This window comes from Xiphophorus hellerii, chromosome 5 (assembly GCF_003331165.1).
Source record: "Xiphophorus hellerii strain 12219 chromosome 5, Xiphophorus_hellerii-4.1, whole genome shotgun sequence".
Taxonomy (NCBI): Eukaryota; Metazoa; Chordata; class Actinopteri; order Cyprinodontiformes; family Poeciliidae; genus Xiphophorus; species Xiphophorus hellerii.
Genome location: NC_045676.1, coordinates 29570195 through 29591848, shown reverse-complemented (window position 1 = coordinate 29591848; position 21654 = coordinate 29570195). Strand labels below are relative to the sequence as shown.

At 40.0% G+C, this 21654-nt stretch overlaps 1 protein-coding gene across 1 annotated transcript in view; it reads right to left on the bottom strand.

Moving 5' to 3' along the window:
* LOC116720071 (protein ELFN1-like) overlaps nt 1–21400 on the bottom strand; it is a 121516-nt gene extending 100116 nt beyond the window's left edge. Inside the window, exon 1 of the mRNA XM_032563094.1 lies at nt 20721–21400. The gene's annotated coding sequence lies outside the window, so the exon portion shown is untranslated. The remainder of the gene's footprint in view (nt 1–20720) is intronic.
* Between the last annotated feature and the right edge of the window lie 254 nt (nt 21401–21654).

Genomic DNA, 21654 nt, shown 5'->3' with positions numbered 1-21654 from the left:
GCCCTCTAAAAAACATTCAGCTTGTTGTCCTTGAGCTCCTTTGTGACCAACGTGGAAGCATAATTTTCATATGGAAAGCCCATTTGCAGCAAAGCTTTAACATTCAAGCGGACATTTGCCTTCAAATGTAACAATGGACATCATGGTAAAGAACTTCAGTCCATCTCTTTTCTACATGACATGATGGCTGAACATTTCCATTATGAAATGCTTGCTTGTAGTACTCTAAACATTTGGAGCTTTCAGATAACTAGGAATTAAACTCAAGGATGAGCCAAATTTGTGGAGGCCCACAGTTCTCTTCCAAATATATAAGTTGATTCATTTTGATTTTCCAGTGTCAAAGGCAAAAGTGTGTTTAGAGTTTTGCTTTAACACACACAGGACCAGGTTGGTTTTCATTTAATGCTAACATTGTGATTAAGATATCAGAACATCACAACACCATGACATTATTATCTAGGCCTCCATTTTTTTAATGCATCTTCAGGGCCACACAACTTTGGAGTGTCGCATTGCTGCACATGTTCTCACTTCTGTCATATGACGCCTTCAACGAAAAAGAACTGATTTCAGTGGATTTTAACCAAATGCAGTTTTTAAGTAGGTGGAATAGTCTTGCAAAGGAAACATAATTGCTTGAAATTACACTCTTTTATTACTATTATTATTTTCAAATTCATCATATGCTGAATGACTTGACCTTAAGTATATGTAAGCATTTCAACTGAAATACAGAGAAAGAAAAATGTATTCTCATTATTCTGGTATTTAGTACATAGGCATAAATTTAGTAAAAACTGAGCTAAAAAAGTTAAAGTTTAGTCTGATTTGATGTCAAAGTGAGGACAAAGAGATGTGTGTGGAAAAATCTAGTTTCAAATGTATAACCACAGACTGAAGGTCAAAAATGTGAAGTGTGTTGGAATTGTCAAGAAATTGTCCAGAAGATTAGTACTACTAAAAACAAATATTCATTCACGCTCTAAAAGCACATTTACATCATGTTTCCGTTTCCTTTTTTCCTGCCATGCAACATGCACTGAAGCTAAATGGATTTGGTTTTGCTTTTATTTTTGCTCTGCTCTGTCAGTTTTACATTCAAGCATCTTTTTTCACCAAGCCTGTGAAAACCGCAGCCTATATAACCAGTCACGTCTCCAAGCAACTAGTAATTGTGTGCATAACTGGTATTTTTAGATGAGTATGTTTGACAAAGTTGTTTAAATTATGTTTCTGGTTTAGTTTCGGTGCTCAGTTTTTTTTCCCTGTCCTCTCCAAATCCTTTATGTTATATTTGATTGACCTGTATTGATACTATACTTGGTCCTTATCTTTGCTTAATTTGATCCAGTGTGGAGAAGAGCTGGGGATAATACCACATGATGCTGGCTTAAGGCAAGGCACACCCAGGGCATGTCCCGAGTCCATCCCAGGACAAACATGGAGATGGATACACCATAATCACTCACACTCACAGATACGACCACTTTAGAAAAACCAATTACCAACCATCAGGACATAAAACCGCCCCAGTCAGCAGCAGACTCTTGCTGTGAGGTGATGTTGCTAATAGCTATGTCACCACATTGCCGGCTGCTTCTGTGTGTGTTTGTGTATTAGTGTTTCATACGATAGAATTTAATTCTGAGTTTAAATTGTCATAATTTAAGTTGGCAAAGCTAAATCCTATAACACAGGTCTGTCATGACAACACATTTTGCTAGATGATAAATTGTCCCAGACGTTATCGCGATAAACGATAATATTGCTGTTTTTGAGACCATTTTGAGAAAGTGCAGATGAATATGAGAAAAAGAGACGTTACATGGTGCAAATTACTCTGAGTAAATACAATAAACAGTTTTCCAAAAGTTTACTTCATTTATTAAGGGATAATTCACTAACCAAACAGATGAGATTGTCTGAACACAGCTGTGGTTGATGACTTGTCAGAGTTGGTGTGTGGGTCACCTTTTCATTTTAATTGAACCAAGACAAGCTGAATTCTGCAGCATGACTCCTTGTTAAGGTTGTCAAAGTCAAGTTAGCATAACTTGACTTTGGTCAGAGATGGACTGAAGTTCTTTGAAGTTCCATTGTTACATTTGAAGGCAAATGTCCGCTTGAATGCTAAAGCTTTGCTGCAAATGGGCTTTCCATATGAAAATTATGCTTCCACGTTGGTCACAAAGGAGCTCAAGGACAACAAGCTGAATGTTTTTTAGAGGGCATCACAAACTCAGTGCCTACTTCCCTCCCCCTATATTATTTTGATAAAAACTTTTTCCTGACCTTGTTTTCTAGTTGTAGAGTTACGGTGTTGACAATTAGCAGCAAAGCACTGCGTCCCTTTTTCTTTTGAACAACACACATACATTTAATATTTAGTGCATTTTGTTGAAAACTTCCCAGCTAAAACCAATGGAAGTCATTGCAGTTTTTTGCGGGATCTTGCGTGCCTGACACGTTACAACTTTTCTATGTCACTGTTGTCTATTTAAACCTTCTATGCTTTTTTAAAAAATCTTTTCTCAGTCTAAGTAGGGCTTTTCTTTATTTTCAGAGCAAAAGTATTGATATAAGGGTCACTATATGTCTCCGGCTGTCAGTATTTTTAATGGTTCATGCTCAGGATGATGGGTTACTGGAAGTTCAACGATGCAGCAGGGCTTTCCTAGCTCACATTGATTTTATTGTACTGTTAATAGGAGTAAAATGGGATATGTTTAATTGATCTTTACGGAATCAACCAGATTGATTTGGACCAGTTTGCTTGTAAAGTGACCATCCCGATCTCTATAAATAAACTGAAATGAAGTGTGCTGCTCCCTTTGTTGGCCCCTTGATGATGATTGCCATCTTGCCCAGATTTACAGCACTTCTTACGCAGTGACTGCCAGGATAGCCTACATCTCCCACCCACCTGTCCACAGGTCTAAGCAACGATGGAAATTGGCTGAGTGAAAAAGGAGGTCTGCTGATGAGATTTCGTGATATGAATGAAAGCCCAGTACCTGCAGCTGAGATTATTTCGTCAACTTCTGTTTAAGGTCAAGAAAGATCGTTCACGCCTAATATAATGTCAGATTGATTTAATGACTCGTGGCTTGACATTTTTAGCTTGTCACCTCTTTTACAGCATAATCTTATTATACTGATTTGGACTTTAAGCAGAAAAATAACTTAAAGTAGATTAATATCTTCCACCAATTCCATCCAACCCGAGACTGAAAGACCTTTCCGCTATTGTGTCCTAGTTAAAGTCCTCCTTATTATCTTCTTCTGCAGAAAAGCCATTTTGAAATGTAATTTCGGTAACATTTTCCCGTTTCCCTGCTTCACAGGGTGCAGCTCTGCCTGTTCAAGCTCCGCAACGACAGAAACAGTTCAGAGCAGTTGACAGCCCCGCTTGTTTGTCGTTACCCATGATTCTGCAGGTTGTCATGGTAATGTAAGTCTGTGGGAGACCTAGGGGGGATAGAGAAATAAGGATAGGAGCTCATCTAACACGGTGCAAGTGTGATACGTTTAGAGACTGTTGGTCTCATCTTTGCCTTTCTTTGAAGCTTTTTATCTGCCCTTACTGTCAGGGGATACAGATTGATATGTGAAACGTGGAAAAACAGGTTGGAGTGATCCTTTTTTTTCTTCTTTTTAAATGAGACAAATCCAATCTGATGTTGTGCAGCAGCGGCGGGCCGTCAGGGCCTGCGAGGATTTCCCTGCAGGCCTAAACAATATCAGAACTCCACCTAATTTATAATGTTTGTTCAATTAAATGTTATTAATTTACTTCCAATAATCTTGTCTTGTTTTTTGTAATGTTTCTCTCGGATGCCCTGCTTCCCATACATGCCTGTGTGGATTTTTGGTGTTTTGTTCAGTCAGGTTTCAGTCTGTATGTGTTGCCAGGGGCAGCCTAATCTGCCCAGGGCCTTCAGAATCCATAGAGCAGGCCTTTATTAACTAATCGATAGAGCAGTGGAGCAGCTTTCAAATTCCACTCACAGATCATGCTAGAAGGCCTACAATGTTTTGTCAGAAGTTTCCCGCCCACTGATTGGATGGTTAGAACGACCATTTCGGCCCTAAGTTTAGCTAGCGAAGCACGTCTCCAGCAAGCTGTGCTGCTTACATGGGAGTTTATGAGTTTCTAGGCCCACATTGGCTGACAGAGAAGGAGAAATTTGCTTGGTCTCGAGAATGATTAAAAGTCAGTTTCAAGATGGACTTTTTCCGAAGATCTGGACATCATAAAGCGAGGCCAGTCTCAGCCGTTGTAGCTGGAAAAGTGTTTAAATTGTGAGCGGTACCGCTGGCTTACCACCTCTGAGTAGCAATAAATTATACTGCTGGGAATGTCGGCTATTTGCTTGGGATCAATTTGATGTTTGGAGTCACAGAGGGTGAGGCAGCGGGGGAAAACATCAAGCCATGGCGGGGATCTTGGAGGCTGTGGTGCTTTTAAGAACATTTGAAGAAGCCAGTGTTGATCTCCAGCTCTGGTCATGACTACTCCTACATCCACTGCATCTGTTAGCCGGATGTTCTCTGTCGCCAAGCGAATGAAAACATATGCCAGGAATGCGACAGGACAGAGGACTTGTTGATGAAACTGGGAGATACTTCAATGACGGTCATTGAAGTATTCCTGCGTAAAGAGAGGTATTGTTGTGGTTTTGTAACAGAAAAACTGTTTATGCGGCATGCTAACTAGCCTGCGTATTCACAGCAAGCTCTGCGGTTGGGAAGGAGAAGTAGCACAGCAGAGAGCAAGGCGCAGGGTGGCTTTTTTCTACTTTTGGTTTTTGGTTTTAAAAGTTGTGATTGATTGGCCTGAAGACTAGTAGATATTCTTAAACCAACCAAGCAATCTGTAATAGTACATTAATACTGCAGACAAAAAAAAAGCCCAAAATAGAAATTTTTTTATGCCAATATGCAACCTGTCAGCTTTTTTATGATGGCTAAATAACAACATCTATCTACAAGGAGCAAGCAGGGTGTTCAGTGGAGATGAGACCAAAAATGAACTTTAGGAAACTATAGTAATAGGATATTTGCACTTACTTTATTAACATACCACAGCGGGGCCAAGAACAAAAAGCTGTATTTTAGGAGAAACAACAGTAAAATCTTAGGTATAGTGGCCTACAGTAGATGTTTCCAAATGGGATCAAAATTTTGTGAATATTCCATTAATTTCGAAAAAACACAATCTCGCAACTGCTGTGTTTCCATTAAATAAGAAATTAAATTAAAATCACTTGAATAAGTAAGTTTGTTCACGCAACAAGGCTTTTAAAAACATGCTGCTCCATGATCCTCCAACTATTTCTTGTCGTCTTCTTCATCTTTCAAATAAACCAATTTCGAGATGCTTAAAAAAAAAAAACCACCTCACCCTAGTGCCAAAACTTTTTATCGAAAAACAAGTTTTTTCAAAATTGCCGTGTTGTTATTATCATTATGTTTGGCATTTTAACTTGTGTACTCAAGTTGGAAAATGCATTGATTGCATTATTGTTGTTAACTGAGAAGCAGTACTTTGGTTATCACCACTAGGGAGCAGAAGTCTGCTGTTCAGGGACGGATGGTGCGTCGTCACATTTGTCGTTCATCTAAATAAAGATGCAGGAAGAAACGGAAAGGATATTTTTGTCTACGTGCCATTCTTCCTGCAAGTTCAGCGCTGTTGATGCTGCCATTACTCAGCCATCCATGCATTGGCCATACTCGCTTTTCAGTGCAGAGGTGCTGTGGGGGGGCTGGTGCCTATTTCCAGCTGCCATTAGATGAGAAGCAGCACACACCCTGTACCCTGGAAAGGTCACCAGTTCATCACGACGCAACACAGGGACACGCAACCATGCTCACACACACACTGCCCCCTAAGGGCAATTTAGAGAGACCAGTCAACCTAACAGACATGTTTTTGACCACTGAGACAAAGCTGAGTACCTGAAGAAAACCCACACATGCACAAGAAGAACATGGAAACTTTACGCAAAAGGACCCTGTGCTGGGATTCAAACCTGGTTTTGTTTAGTCCAAAAAAAAAAAAACATTGTTGCTGATAAATCATTGAATAAATAGACATATTAGCTGAACATTCATGTAGCTACTTCTTTCAAAACGTGGATGCGGACATCAGCTTTCGTCAGCTTACATCTGTGGCTGAGTCATATGGTTACCATAGAGATGGTATTTTAGAATAGCTTCAGTGATATGCTAATTCCCTTTAGCACAACTCGCACATAACAATAGTCTTTTCTGACGTCCAATCACATCATGCTTTGAAGTAACTGACTTCCAAATACAGACATGTCAGCGTTAGGCAAAGGGAGCAGGTGAGCTGACAGCAGCTGTGTTTCCATTACAAATGCCTGCAAAACCTTGTGAATATTCCGCTAATGTTGGAACAATTGGAGTGTTTCCATTAAAAAAGAAATGCAAATAAAATCACACACAATGAGTCATTAAAAAACTTGCTGCTCCATGGTCCTCCAACTACCTCCTGTCGTCTTCTTCCTCTTTCTGGTCTGTGCCAGCGGGAAAAAAAATATATATATACTGTATATAATTGGCAAATAAATCAATTTTGATAAGGCCCAGAAAAATCAGCTCATCCTAACGCCGAAACTTGTGGAAAAACGAGTAAGCAAATTTATTTTCGATATGTCAAATTGTGAAATTATACAGTCTACCGAAGCACAGCTACTGAACAAGTGGACGAGCAATGGTGCACGGTGCACTGACTAACTGCATCTAGTAGCTGAAATAAATGAAATAATTCTTTACTTTGGGCTGATAGGAATATTGTCTACCATGTTGTTTTTGGGCCTGGTTTGATTCCTCTAAAGTTCAGGACAGTTCTTTGGAAACTTTGAAACATGTTTTCTCACTAATCTTGTTGTGCCAAAATTCAAATGGCCAATTCTTTTTCATTTTTTTCATTACTATGTATTTGATATTATTAGAAAGCTCAGAATCCACTCTTTCATAATCTGTAACAAACTCAAATGCCCCCAGGAAAACTTGTTCATGATTTTCATTTTTTTTCACATATAACAGCTTCTCCATCTATCAAGCATAACGGTTTGAATTCTCTGATGAAATTACTAATTAGTTTGAGCATTACACTCAGACAAACTGAAATGAGAAAAGCCTTTTAGACAACATGTCACATCACAACGTGATGCTGGAGAAACCGAAGTGACAGTAGCAAAATAAGAAAAATGGTAGCCTGAATCAAAACAACCATTATAAAATCACATACACCTTACATCGCTTCCGCCCACACATTTAACACCCAGCGTACGCACTTCCAACACCGCAGGCGCTCAGCAGCTGTCACATGTGAACGCTGTAGTGATGTTTCCGTCTGAGCATTCGGATGTAAGCAAACACACAGTTTCAGATTCTTCACGCCGTTCGCTTCAATGTCTGGAGGTCGCCTACACAAACTCTGGGAAATTAAAGGATTACATACTAGAAAAGGAGGTTTCATTTATGTTGACAGAGCTGCTGAAAAACAGACATACTTTCCTACTTTATTGCAGGCCCATAAAACTGAGAAAGCCAGTGCTTGACCTTGACTTTCTTCTTCACCCGTCAATCATTTGAGTTGAACTACGATCACTCTGTTGCCTAGTCACACCTCATTTGTTCTCTAATGCATTAAACTGCTCTGTATGTTAGCATAAAAAAGCATATCTTTTAAAGTCTGTCTTAATTTTTATCATGAAGCCACTTGATGGCATATTTCATAAATATTAAAAAGTCATAGAATCAAATTTATTATGCATCCTCTTTAGAAAGGATTTGCTATTTTTCTTTATTTAAAACCTAAAAATTGGGGGGAAAATAAATTAAGTAGGAATAAATTAAATCAAATTTCCCCATAGATTCATAGAAATTGAGGTGTTTTTCAAATATACAGTTTTTTGTTTTTTTTATCTCAGAAAAAAATGGCACACCCAATTCCATGAAAACACATGTGGTTTGTAGTTTTAACATGATGACATGTGGAAAAGTTAAATGGGTATTTATCATTTTGCAATGTTCATGTGGAGAGCCGCCTTAATCTATTCCCTTAAGTTTATTTTACACAATTAAAAACTCAGCATATTGCAACAACGATCTGCGCTGGCTCCAAACCCTCTGCCCATGTAGGTGTGAGTAAATTCATATTAAGCCACAGTTGGTGAGGCAAGAGAACAATCCACATAAAGATGATGAGTTTCTGGAAAATAAAATGTCACTGCTCTCTTTTTAATAACGGTGCAGAGGAGGGCAGGCATTTATGATTGCTCTCTGGACGCCTTAAGATTTAAAGAAGCTCCCAGACTCAGTGCATCCCAGTGTGTCTCATCTGTGTGTGTGTGTGTGGGGGGGGGGCATGTGAGTGTTTGTGTGCACAGAAAGCATTAGCCATTAAAACAAGATACACATAGTGGCTTCATAGCATAACTTCACACTTATCTGAGTCATAATGCATGTCTGCTGTGTAATAAATTATTTTATTAATGGTTCTCAAAGGTGATTGGATGCAATTCATTTTGCCTTTACCTATCATGTACACATCAGTACATGTGTTTCCATTCCAAATGTGAGAAAAACTTTGTCAATATTCCACTAATGTTGGAAAAGACCAATTTTTCCATCTGCGGTGTTTCCATTAAATAAGAAATGGAATTAAAATCAGATGTGAAGAAGTTTGTTCAGGCAATAAGTCTTTTTTAAAAACATGCTGAGCCATAATCCTCGTACCACTTCTTGTCGTCACCGGTAGTAACATCCAGATCACCTGATTTTGGCAAATAAACCAATTTTGATAAATTGGAAAAAGTGTTTCCACTGCAGTTTTGCTAAATAAACCAGTTTTGATTCGGCTGGAAAACCATCTCATCCTAACGGAAAACTTTTTTTTAATCACAAAACGTGTTGTTGTTTTTGTTTTTCAAAGTTGGCATGGTTACATTCAATAAAGCACAATCAAAACTGCATGTGAGCTTCTCCAACTTCCTGTCGTCTTCTTTGTCTTTTACGCCAGTAGTAACATCCGGTTGTTGATCATATGATCATATGACTCGTGATGCAAAAAGAGTGGTTCCATTGCAGTTTTGCGAAATACACTAATTTCAATATGGCCCAAAAAAACACCTCAGCCTAGCGTAAAAAAAACCTTCCAAATTGGCATGTTTCCATTAAACAAATGTATTTTCTTTATCCAAATTTGCCCAAGCGTACGGAGAGTTCAAAAAGCAGCTAGAGAGATTTATCTGTGTTCTTCCTTCTTGCCTTCCGTTCTGTCGAAGCTGCTCTCAAAGCTTCTCAAGAAGCAGGAGTGGTATATAAATGATACACACATCTTCCAGAAATCTGTCACCACAGAATGGAGGAAAACAACGAAGGTGCCTGGAGGATGGACTGGAGGAAGACTACTACAAAAAAAAATACAGTCTGCCAGCTCTGTCTCATGCTGCCAGGGCTCGAACTGCAGATCTTTGTCTGGAAATGGAAAAACAGACGATGTGCCACTCGCTCAGGAGAGCTAATACGATTTCAATAGTTCCAGTCTCTGTTAGGTAATGGGACAGCCAGAGAAATATCTCCTCTCAGGCCTGAAGAGCATCTCAGAGCAGAGAATAGGAGAGGTTGTTAGGTTTGTGCGAGGCCGCATTTTTTGCCACAATGGCTGTGCCGTCTGCGGAACAGAGGGTAGAGGTAACAAAACAGGTTACTGGGGAAAAAAGCACATGTAATGAAGGATTTATCCACCTATAATGCCCTCTTATATTTTCCTCTTCATATCAGCGTGGCATCTCAATCCAGCTCTCAAGTCTCTCTCACAGCATCTGTCTGCCTTCTCACTTTCCATCCCGTTTTTGCGAGTTCGTCTACTCCTATTTTCAGCACCGCACTGAATTTTCTCCTTGATTTCCAGAGAGGGGTAGTGTAGCAATAGCTGGAATACAAACTAGCTGACTCAAAACACGCCCTCTTGCTCATTCACCCCCAGCCTGCACGAAGTGGGTGTGCGCCGCCAGGAGATAACGAGAAACGAGAATAACAAGAAGGAGGGGAAGAAGAAGTGTTCAGGGGAGGGGAAATGGAGAAGCTGCAAGGCCTCTTCCGCAGAGTTTAGGTTGGGATTAGCCCTCTAAACTGGCACGGTGGCAACGTGCGAGTTATGCGTCAGCAAACATTAAGCAGCTCATTCATCATTCACGCGATGAACGCGAGGCATGAGGTCATAGTTGGGAGCCGTCTCATCGTTTGGCAATGCAACTTTCCGGCTAATAGAGCTGCCTCTCCAAATTCTCGATGCTAAGACCCCAAAACGATTCCCGTATTTGGGATAAGATGCGGCTTACAGCGCAGTCTTAAGGGATGTTCACACAAATTACCAAAGAACAGAGGAATATTCTGTCATGTTCCTCAAGAGTGTTTACGGTTTCAAGTTTTAAACCTTATTCAATCTCCTTTAGAAACCTAAATAACCTTCTAAAGGAAAGCTGTATATATTGATTTGTCCATTGAGGATGAGGAAGTTGGGATAAATGTTGTTTGAGTAGTAGCTGGAAAGCCTAACAACCAGAAAGACTATGAATAAGTATGTATACTAGATGTAGTTAAATTGGAAGTGAAAACGGAGGAAAAAGGATTATATGTGTAAAGGTTACAAAATAGAGCACTTTTATTCTGAGGGTGTTTCATTTGAGAGTAGATTAGACGTTTTTGTCCAAAATTTTTGAACTCAGGTAAATATAATTCAAGTTCTGACCAGCATTGTTACTTTGATGTCCTCATCATCTTGTCTGAGTAAATATGTCACCACAAAACTTTATGTAAAGTGGAAGTTTTTCATAATATTTCCACACATCAAGGCCATTTGTCGTTATTAACTGTTTTCTGCTAACCATGTAAATGCGCAAACTGGACTTACAAAAATCTGCTTGATAGAAACACGCCAATTTATAAAAACAAGTGACGTTTTTCCAATAAAAAGTTTTCTGCACTAGGATGTGGTGATTTTTCAGCTTTTTCAAAATTAGTGCACAACCGGCTGCTACTGCTGGCAGAAAAAGTGAAGAAGCCGACTGGAAGTAGGGGGATGTTGTGCGGCATGTTTTCTTTTTTTAATGACTTTGCGTGAACAAGCTTATTCACAATAATGTTATTTATTGGAAACACAGCAATTGTGAAATTGTGTTAAGCGGAATGTCAAAAAAAGTTTTGCGTACATCTGGAATGGAAACCAGTGATAACTGATCAAACACGTTACTGTTTGGGTTTCGTTAAATACATTATTTTCTTATAATACAAACACCTTACATTGCCTCCCTCTGTAACAGGCAGACTCCTCCATTAATGTTCTGTCTGGTTTGGTTATAAAATTAAGAATGGGCGCTGATGTTAGCTTTCTGAATGCAAGTCATCTGCTGTTTTTATTTTTTGTTGTTGTTTGTTTGTTTCTTCCGTTAACGCCAGGTTAGGAAGGATACTTTTGGGAATAATGGCAACGGTTGAGTTTTTGAAAACACCAACTGTGTATTATTGGGTCACTGTTCAAGGGAGCAGTCGGTGAAAAGTGTTCGTTTTCACATGGATGTTGGTGATTAGAGGATATGGGGCAAATTCAAGGAGAATTTGTCTGAATCAGGGGTTCTTAAAACTGAGAATACCTTAGCAAAAAAAAAAAAAAAACTAAACAAAAAGAATAATCGTTGATCAATGAAACCCAAAGTTGACGTTTGAACCATGTGAAAGATTATTGATTCTGGAAATGGAACTGAGGAAGCTTGAACTTGAGGAGCGCAGATTAAGTTTAAGTAGTGCAGTACAGACTTTGATCTGTGCCTTTGAGAGTTTTTGAAGTGTCCACTAACCTTTGTTTGGTTTCTCGGTTTAATAAATGTGATCCTGACACGCTCTCCTCACTTTTTGAACATGCAGCTGAAAACAGCTATGGGTCACATGAAGAATGCACCTTGCTTTTGCAGTGCAGTTTTACAGGTAGCGCTCAGGAAGCATATCTTCTCTTTAGCATGTCTCAGTCAACATTTACAAGCCTGTTAAATAATGCTCTGCTCAAAGCATTTGAGCTGGTACTTAAAGTATACAGACAGTATAAAGTACTGTATACTACTGTACTGGGAGAAGTCTGGTAGGTAGATGCACATGTTATCAGAGACCTGGTGCTTTTCAATAGAGGTTAAAACATTTGAATCTCTGTGACCTGATTGTTTTGGAGCAGTCTAAAACTCCCAGTCCCATTGCCACCTATGTGACTGATTATAATGTAAGAACAGCTGCTGAGGCGGCTCCTTTAGGAGATGAATATGTGTTGTTCAAGAAATGAATTGAAGCTTCTGCTTTTCGAGCCTTTGTCATGGAGTCGTCTTCGAGCCGTGAACAAGCGGACCAAAGGAATTTCCCAGTGAGATTACGCACCAACAAACAGAGAGGGCTCTTCTTGGACCTGGTGGGCTACTACCACAGTCACATCAAGGGTTTTGACAACCATGTGTAGATGCATTGTTAAGGCGCCATTGCTGTTAAGGTGTGTCATCATTTTTGCCTTTTGATCAAAGCTCTCCTTCCCAAGTTGAAGACCTAAAAGTGCTTTCTGTGAGCACCAGGGTTTGTTGGCCTGCAGGCTAGGCCCGGACGGCTGGATCAGGGTATGAAAGTTGGTGAGGATGGCATTGACCGACTCTGAACATATCCATTTTAAAATGCTCCAAGTTTTTCGTATTAATTGGGTTCTTAGTGTAATTGATACCTTAATCATCTGCGGCTTAATCTACTAGAGCTGGCGGCCACACCGTTTGAGTTGCAGCCTCCTCTTTGAAGCCAAGATTCACATTATTTTACAATCCTGAGGCAAAAAAGTGTTTCCAATGATGAGATTATTTAAGAATCTTACTCACGTTTTCTGCTCAGCTGGAACAACAGGGAAAGTAAGAATGTCCACTCCATTTCATCTGTGTTGCCATTTACACATCCAAGGTCTTTTTTGTAATGGGAAAACAAAATCTGTTTTTTGTTTACATAACGCTGTACCAGACGACTTACAAAAGCCCTTTCTGTGAAAGAAAAATGCATTTTAGAACGAGTTTTCTGCCTTGACAAACAATGACGAAGTTGAATATCATATAAAACTTTTATACAGGCTTTCCTGGGTCTAACATATCATATCCCTCCTTTAATGTAACCGCTTCACTTTAGCATGCTTTTTAGTGGTCCTGTGATTCAGGATTTATCTTTTTCTCTGACTTATGCAAGGAAATTACATGTCAGCCGGTGACATGTTATTGCTGCCTTTCTCAGGCCTGACAAACATTAGCATGAAGACTGTGGCAAATGACTGATAGGTAAGTACCGATAATAACTAGCGCCCTCTTTTCTCTATTTGCATTCTCTGCATGGGCATGTGTGTATGTGCCTTCAACTGTGTTTGTGTGGGTGAGTTGCAACTTGTAACAATAACTTCCTAATTACAGTTCCCCAGTGTTTGTGCAATCTTCCTGAAATGCTAACTAGCCCCCTGCAGGGACGGTGGTACATCATTAATCCGTGTGCTCGTCTGAGCGTGTGCACTCTGGGCTGGAAGGTGTGCATCAGCAGCGCGTGCACGTTTAGGGCCGCGTCACGTCTCTTTTGCGCGTCTCTCTACCCTTGGAAGTGCGTCATTTACATAAATGTTGCTGATGTGTTTTAGTATTTAAAGTGAAGAAATTTCTGGCCTTAAGCTTCTCAGTTGCATCATGTGGTAGAACTCTCACACATCTTCAAGACGCACAAGATTTTATTTTCAAAGTTTGCACATGGATCTAAAAAATATACATATACTCCAACTGATCCCAGTTATCAAATGTATGGTCAATTAATTAGTCAAAGTAGTTGAGGAAGTTTCTATGAAGGAAAACCCAGCAGATTGATTTGAATCATTATTTTACAAACGGGCGCAAGACTTTGTTTATATTCCACTAAGTTAGAAAAAAACTCGATTTTGCAGTTGTGGTGTTTACATTAAATTAGAAACACAAATAAAATCATATATAAGTTTGTTCGTGTGATAAGTTATTAAAAAACATGCGACACCATCATCCTCTGACTACTTCCTGTCTGTCATCTTCTTCTTTGTGGGTTGCACCAGTGGCAGCACCCAGTTGCTGATTCTGTGACCCGTGTGCTGCAAAAAAATAAAAAAATGTGTTTCCCTCTAGGTTTTATGAAATAAAAAACCCTCATCAAAACATTTTGTATCAAAAAACAAGAGTTCTTTTGAAATTGGCGTATTTTTATTAAGGAAATTTATTTTCAAAATAAAAATTGGTACAATTATTCAGTTTATTAAAGACAAAAAGGATCAAATCATTAAATGGGTTTTGTTCAATTAAATACCTGAAATTAAATACCAAAATCAAACACTAATTTATTAGAAAATATTTGTCAAAAATAAAAATTCACAAACTTAATATATTTAGCTGGATAAATACCGTATAATTTGATTACTTGTAACAAATTAACTCATTTTGTTAAAAAAGTTGGATCCCCTGTTTTCTTTTTTTCAGTGTAACAAGTACCAAATCTGACACTTTATTTTTTCAGAATACAGCATTTATATTATACCAAGTTGTTTTTTTTAAAAATAACCCAAACCTGAGTTAAATATCTTGGACAGTTTCTCAGCAGATGCACTGAATACTTAAAATATGTCTCCAGATCCAGCCAGCGGAGAGGTGTCACGTTTACTTTGCATGCAGGTTTGCTTCCACAGTTTGGGGCATTCGCTCTCAACAGAGATCAACATTACGACATAAGACGCTGTGAATATTCTGAGCTCCAACGTGCCTACGAAGAGCAGCTTTCTCTTGAATTAGGGACGTCTACGGCACATAACAACTAATGTGATCTGATGGTGAAATTTAGCCAACTACGAGCTTTATATTTCTGGAAACTGTAGTAAGTTTCTGTAGCAGGGTTTCCAGCGATTCAAATTTAAGACTTTCTATGATCTTTTCAAACCGTTTTGAATGAAATTTAAGATCTATGCATCAGAATTGTACAAAGTCTTAATACCTTAAGTGCCAAGTGTTTTTGCAAAGAATAAAAGATTAACAAATTTGCACTTAAACCATGACAGAGGCAAAAAAAGTGAGCTTGTTAGCTAGCTTGCTTTTTTTTAGCTGGCTAGTTTTTCTCCTTCCTCCATTTCCATTCCAGGAACCAGAGCCAATGTTTCCTGCTAACGTGGCTGCTAATATACATTTGCTGGCTAGCAAGGTTAACCGATACCAGTAGCCTCAACTGCCTCGAGTCACAGAACGCAATGAAGAAACGACTCAAACATTAGCATGACAGAAAAGCCTAATGAGAAAAAAAAGACTATGTAGAATATTCTAGATTAAATAGTAATGCACAATATTTAAGACCTGTGATTCATATATCAAAAGCCAATCTACATTTTTAAATAAATGAAATTAAGACGTTTTAAGGCTTTGACTTTAGGTAATTAAATTTAAGACTCTATATGGATGTGTGGACACCCTGAGATGGGAACCGACGTACTTCTGCAGAATGAACTTCTAGCAGAACTCCAGGCACAAAGACACTAAGGTAGAAGATAAGGTAAGGGGAAAAAAGTCCTTCAAAACTTCAGGTGAAGGTTAGAGCAGAACTGGAGATTCACATTGATGTGACAGCACCGACGTTAAACCCATCACTGTTCATCCATTTTGTACTTCCAGACATGCCGGCAATTGCTCTCCACTAAAGATGTCACTTTTCATTACGGCTGATTTTTAATGTTTCCTCCTGCCTTATTACCAACGTAACCATCAGAGTTCCACCGCCGTTGACACTTCTGCTGCCAAAGCAGAAATAAAACGGCTTTCGCTGTGTAGCTGCATACCGAGATGTGTCGGACAGCTTTATTGAGCAGGATTTGTTAAGGTTTAAGAAGTTGTTGGGGGGTTTGTTTCCCCTCCCTGCCCTATCTGAAGTGCCCCTTTGCAACTCGTGTGTCTGCTGCAGCAAGCACTGCAGTACTAATGCAGGATGAAAGCAAGATGAGCAAACCTCAAAGATGGTTATCAATGAATTCCCAGAAATAGTGACTGCTTCACTGTGACGGAGGATGTCTGGCCCCGAAACGAGCCAGTCAATCATTTCTCAATCCCCAAACAGATAATATGCGAAAAACGAGTGAATGAAGCCGTTATACTGGAGTCACCTCATGTCTATTTATAATGATCAGAGTCCCCTTGCCCTTTATCATTTAATCTTTTAGCCTTCATTTTTTTCTTTTCTTCCTTCTCTTTCCTTCTCTCTCTGTCTGTGGCACTCAGCCAACAATTGGAGTCAGTCAGTGGGAAAACTCTGTTAGTAGTCCATGCCCTGTGGGACGAAGTGGCAACAACATCCGTTACAAAAGATAGTGGGGCAGCCAACGTTTAGCTGGTTGAGTGACTTTGCTTCTCACGGATCATCCTGTGAGCTCCTGTGTTTTGAACTGCTCAAACACAGGCGTGGAGGTAGGTGCTTACACATCTCTGTCCGAGTTGGGGCGTGCATGCTCGGTTGGAGCTTCTGAACATCTAAAGCTCTTATGAGAGCTTTGCTGCTCTTTGTCATGTTCAGTGTGAATTCCTACTGGATGGATAAATGCGACTCTTCCGTTAAATGTTTGCTTTCTTGACACTTTCATCACGGCAGTAAGCAATGCCTACATGCTTTGGTGCCGCACTCAAAACACTGAATGTTCTTAAGCACCCACGTTGCATGTGAATAAAATGAAGCCTAGGCGCAAATTCAAACTGGAAGACTCTTTTATCCCCACCGGGACCCGTTAATTGAAGCGACCTGCCCACAATCGTCGACCTATCAACGCCGGACCAAGCCACATCACCGACCAAGTCCCAGCTGATAAGGACCTTCATTCATGGTGTCCTTCGCTCTCCAGCCAAGCTCAACCCACCACCACCCCTTCTCCTCCATTCGCCCGGTCCTGAGGCCCGCACCCTTCTTCAACCTCCACCACCAGTGCCGGGCCCGGGGGGATGACGTTCCTAACAGCATCGGGGATGCTCATCTGAAGCCTATCGCTAACGCTGCGATAACCGTTTTCCCCAGCCGGGGCCCGAGCGCCAAAGACTTTAAATTCTGTTTGTCAATAAACTCTTCTAATTGTCTTCTTATCTCCGTCTGAGTCTCTCCAGATTGAATTAGCAACATGCTACATTGTTGTTGAACATGTTGATAAATGATATGACTTTTAGCAATACTGCAGAATTCAGATAATATGACTGAACAATGAGAGTCAACTCAAAAGGGGCAGTATTATATAAAATCGACCTTTTCAGCTTTACATTGTGCTACAATGTTATTCACATACGTGGAGTGTTGCTTTGATTCTTTCATGCATGTTTGAGAAATCCTTTAATCCCCATGGCAACCGTTCAGCTGTGTAAAATGACTGGGTGGATCTAGCCCCCCCTTTGAGACGCAGCTCCTCCTTGAAACTGCAGTTTCCAAGCCTCTCCCCTCCCCCACTCAGCTCCTTCAGACTAGCCAGCAGCAATTAGCAAACATCTAATTGGTGGAACGGAACATCAGCTGAGCTCATTGTACGAGCTACTTTTCAGCGCAACGCTGGTATAACATTGATACAGGGTTAAAAGAGGAGCCATGTTCTGACGACTTCCTGAAGGCGGACTTTCAAAAAGAGCAGGAGTTTCTTAAAGAGACAGAGACCCAATTTCAAGGCAATAAATTACAATGTCAACTTTCGTTTAAGCCATATTTGATTATATATAGCATTTTTATAACATAGTTACCTGATAGAGCTATAAAATTGTACTATGTGCCTGGAAAATATGTAGTACTGCCCCTTTAACAAAAAACTTTTTACAGTTTAGTGCACCTGTGTCACAGGATTTCTTTATTCGGTAACACTTTATTTGAAGGGTGTAAATAAGACTGTCATGACATCATCATAAACATGACATAATAACATCGGTCATGAACATGAGTAAGTCTTCATGAATATTTATGACTGTTGTCATAAAGTGTCATTCGGTAAATCATGACATTTTTAATACAAAGTTGACATTATTCAAAATGTTTTTGTTATAACAACTTGACATTAACCAAAAAAACATGATCTGACATAATTTTGTTATAAAAGAATTACTGATTAAACTTTAGCTTTAATAACATGAAGCTATATAATTTTTAAAGTTTGACAACAGTCATAAATATTCATGAAGACTTACTCAAGTTCATGATAGGTGTTATGTCATGTTTATGACAATGTCATGACAGTCTTATTCACAACCCGTCAAATAAAGTATTACCCTTTATTCATATCAACTCTAAAATCTAAAGATTTGTTTGTTGTGATGTTGTTTTTTCTGTTGTGAATTCACCATTACTTTACTTGTTTCAATTAAATTCACGCTTCACAGAATTACAATTTGCTGTGACAATTTAAAAAACAGCAATATCGGGGTGCAGACATGAAGCACATAAGATTTTTATGACAATAATTTAGACATAGATGTTTCACATTGGATTAAGTAAAACTGGTCGAAAAATGTTACGCATCGACATTTGTGTGGAAAATGTAAAGAAAATATGTAAAGACTATAAAAAAAACCTGAGAATATAAAAGCTCCACTATATTGGAGCTTTCATACAAACTCTAAAACATCTGAATATGTACAAAATAACTCATTTAATCCTTTCTTTATATGTAAGGTTGCTGTAATAATGTGTAATAAAGTGTAATAAAACAACAACTACGGAATCTTTGTTCTCTTTGGGAGATACAATTTTTTAAATTAAGAGATCAGTGGTAAAAATGACATGTTTCTGCTTTTAAACTAAATTGTTGTTGAACGTTCATCTGCAGAGACAATGCCCTGACAATAAGACGTTTTTTTGACATCAGAGATGAAGATCTGTTGTTTTCACACGAGATAAATGTCTGTTGGTCAGCAAAATTCATAATTTAACCTTAACTACTACACTCTCCTACAGTGGCAGGCATCTAACTGACCGAGTTAATAAAAAGCAGGGATGATGGTGCTGATACTCTAATTCCAGCTCATTTGACTTCTTTCTACTTGTCAAACTTAAAACAGTTTACGCTCTGGCTTCCAGTAAACACCTGAAGAGAGAAGTTAGATTTAAGATGAAACAGAGAGAACAGCCTTGCTATTGAGGGGCAATTTAGGTCTTTCATACTTTTGAAAGAAAACAATCATAACAATGTGTTGTCATAACAGAAGTGATAACTCAGTTTTAATTAATTTCTTTTCTAGACCGAACTGCATATCCAAGTAGCCGAATTTGTCTTTCTTGTACGCAAAAGAAAAAGTTTACCAACCTTTATTCGGGACAGCTGTCTGGCAGTTAGGGCTGGGCTTTTATTGTGTCGTTTATCATTTATTGTGAAAAACCCATAAGAATGTTGATATATCGTTGTCAAGATAAATTTCAGTTATTGATGTTAATTGAAAACAAAACTGACAGATTGTAAATGTTAGTTTTGCTATTTCGTCCACTTTTTGTTTTGCGAGGGCATCAATAAATATCAGAACAATATTTGTTTACGGAATGCTGAGGTTACTGTCCTGAAATACTATTTATTGCCTACAAAAAAATAAGTAGTGGTTTTATTAAATCATTATCTGTATCAACACAAAATATTGCGATAAAATTCTAAATCCACATCGCCAACCCCTACCGGCAGGTGCGCAGCAACAGGTGGGGGACGGTCACCATTATTTTATGCTTCACTAAGCTGAAAGACAAACGTCTGTCACTTTAACTGATATTTCAATAAAATAACTTTACCTCCATGGGACAGCATAACCAAACATCTAAATGGGTCACAACAGTATTTGCTTAGAACCAGATTTGAGTTAAACCAGGAGGCGCGTGTCTATTGGGATCTAATAGGTTGCTGCTTCATGAAATTTCGGATCCTGTGCGCACTGACTGAGGTGTAATGAGCGCACCGAAGTTTAAAATACCAAAATGCTTCAAATCTGTCAACTCAGAGCTGCAGTTCAGCATGCCTCATGTTGGACAGGGACTCTGCCTCTGCTCCCGTCCCGGACTGCAGCACGGATTCCAGGACTCCGGCACTGCAGCCCGTCCTGGGACAAAGGCGTGATTAATTCCAAGCGACCGGCTCATTAGTGCACAAAACCTGGCACGTGTCAGACTCATCAATAAATACCAAACATAAGACTCTGGCCGAATTTGCAGAATTCAGACTGAATCCATTGTGCACATTCTGACAGAGAGCTGGTCATTTAAATCTGGATCTGCGCCCCCCTCGCCCCCCTCCTCTCCCGCTCCCCTCACCAATCCCCATTATCAGCGCGCACAAGGGCTTGGAGATAAGATGATCGAGCCAATCATTGAATTCCTTCCATTCGTCACCAATATGCGCGCACGCACACACGCGCGCGCACACACACACTCAAACAGAGAGCAATAGGCTGATTTCAGAACCGCAGGAACGCCACATAGATGTTGACATATTTCAAAGTTGCCCATGCGCCATGCGGCTCCGGTCCTCCTCAAAAAGCAGACAACATACATGAACCAAAACACTCTCTGTACAGAGGATGCTGACGGTTAATGGGGTTTGCTTAAAAAAAAAAAAAAAAAAAAAAAGATGCGAGTCTAACCTGATCTGGATCCAGATGTGCCAGCACGCGGGGAGACGGCGCTCCTCCAGCACGGCGGGTCCGCGCGCGCTGCCCCTGGCGGTGTTGTGTACGTGCCGAGTCTCTTGCTGTTGTTTTCTGTTATCTGGACTGTTTTACCCTCCGGCTCGCGTCCTGTGTGTCTTCGTGCGGTCTCTGAGAGCAGCTGTGACCGGGAAGAGGGCTCCGCCGGCTCCTGACGAGGTGATTGAGATGTTTTCGGATGCAAAGCAGCGTCTGATATGATGCCGCTCTGCCTCCCTCTCTTTCTCTCTCTCTCTCTCTCTCCCCACCCCACCGCTTCTTCGTCTCTCTCCTCTCAGTTTCTGCTTCTCACACTGCGTCAGGCACCACTTCCCCTCCTCTTCCTCCTCCTCCTCCTTTCCTTTCCATCTCTCTCTCCTCTCTCCCCTGTTTGACTGCTTTGACTCTGCCTCCCTCTCGCACAGGAACAGACGGTGATTAATTCGCTGGAATTCAGTTTCTCTCTCTCTCTTTCTCTCTCTCTCTCTCTCTCTCTCTCTCTCTCTCTCTCTTTCTCTCTTTCTCTCTCCGCCTCTTTTCTTCCTATAGCGCTCGCGCTTCAATCACCTCCAGCCCGCCGCTTTTCCCTCTGAACTGAAGCGAACAACAGCCAGCTGTTTCGGCGGAGGAGAGGAGGCTTTGCACCGCACTTGAAGCAGTGAGATGGTGCTTGTGCTCTGTGTGGAGAGCGAGATAGAGCCCCCCTCACCCCCCCCCCCCCCCCCCTCAAAGTCAATCCGGGGAAACTTTTTGATGAAATCGTATGAAATCCAGGCGAGTGGGAGTTCCTTGGGAGAGTGAAATGGGCACGCAGCTGGGAAATAGTCTTGCTGTAATTTTTCAAGTGTGTTTTATTATTATTTTTCCCTCCTGTATTAAGTCAGAAACCCTT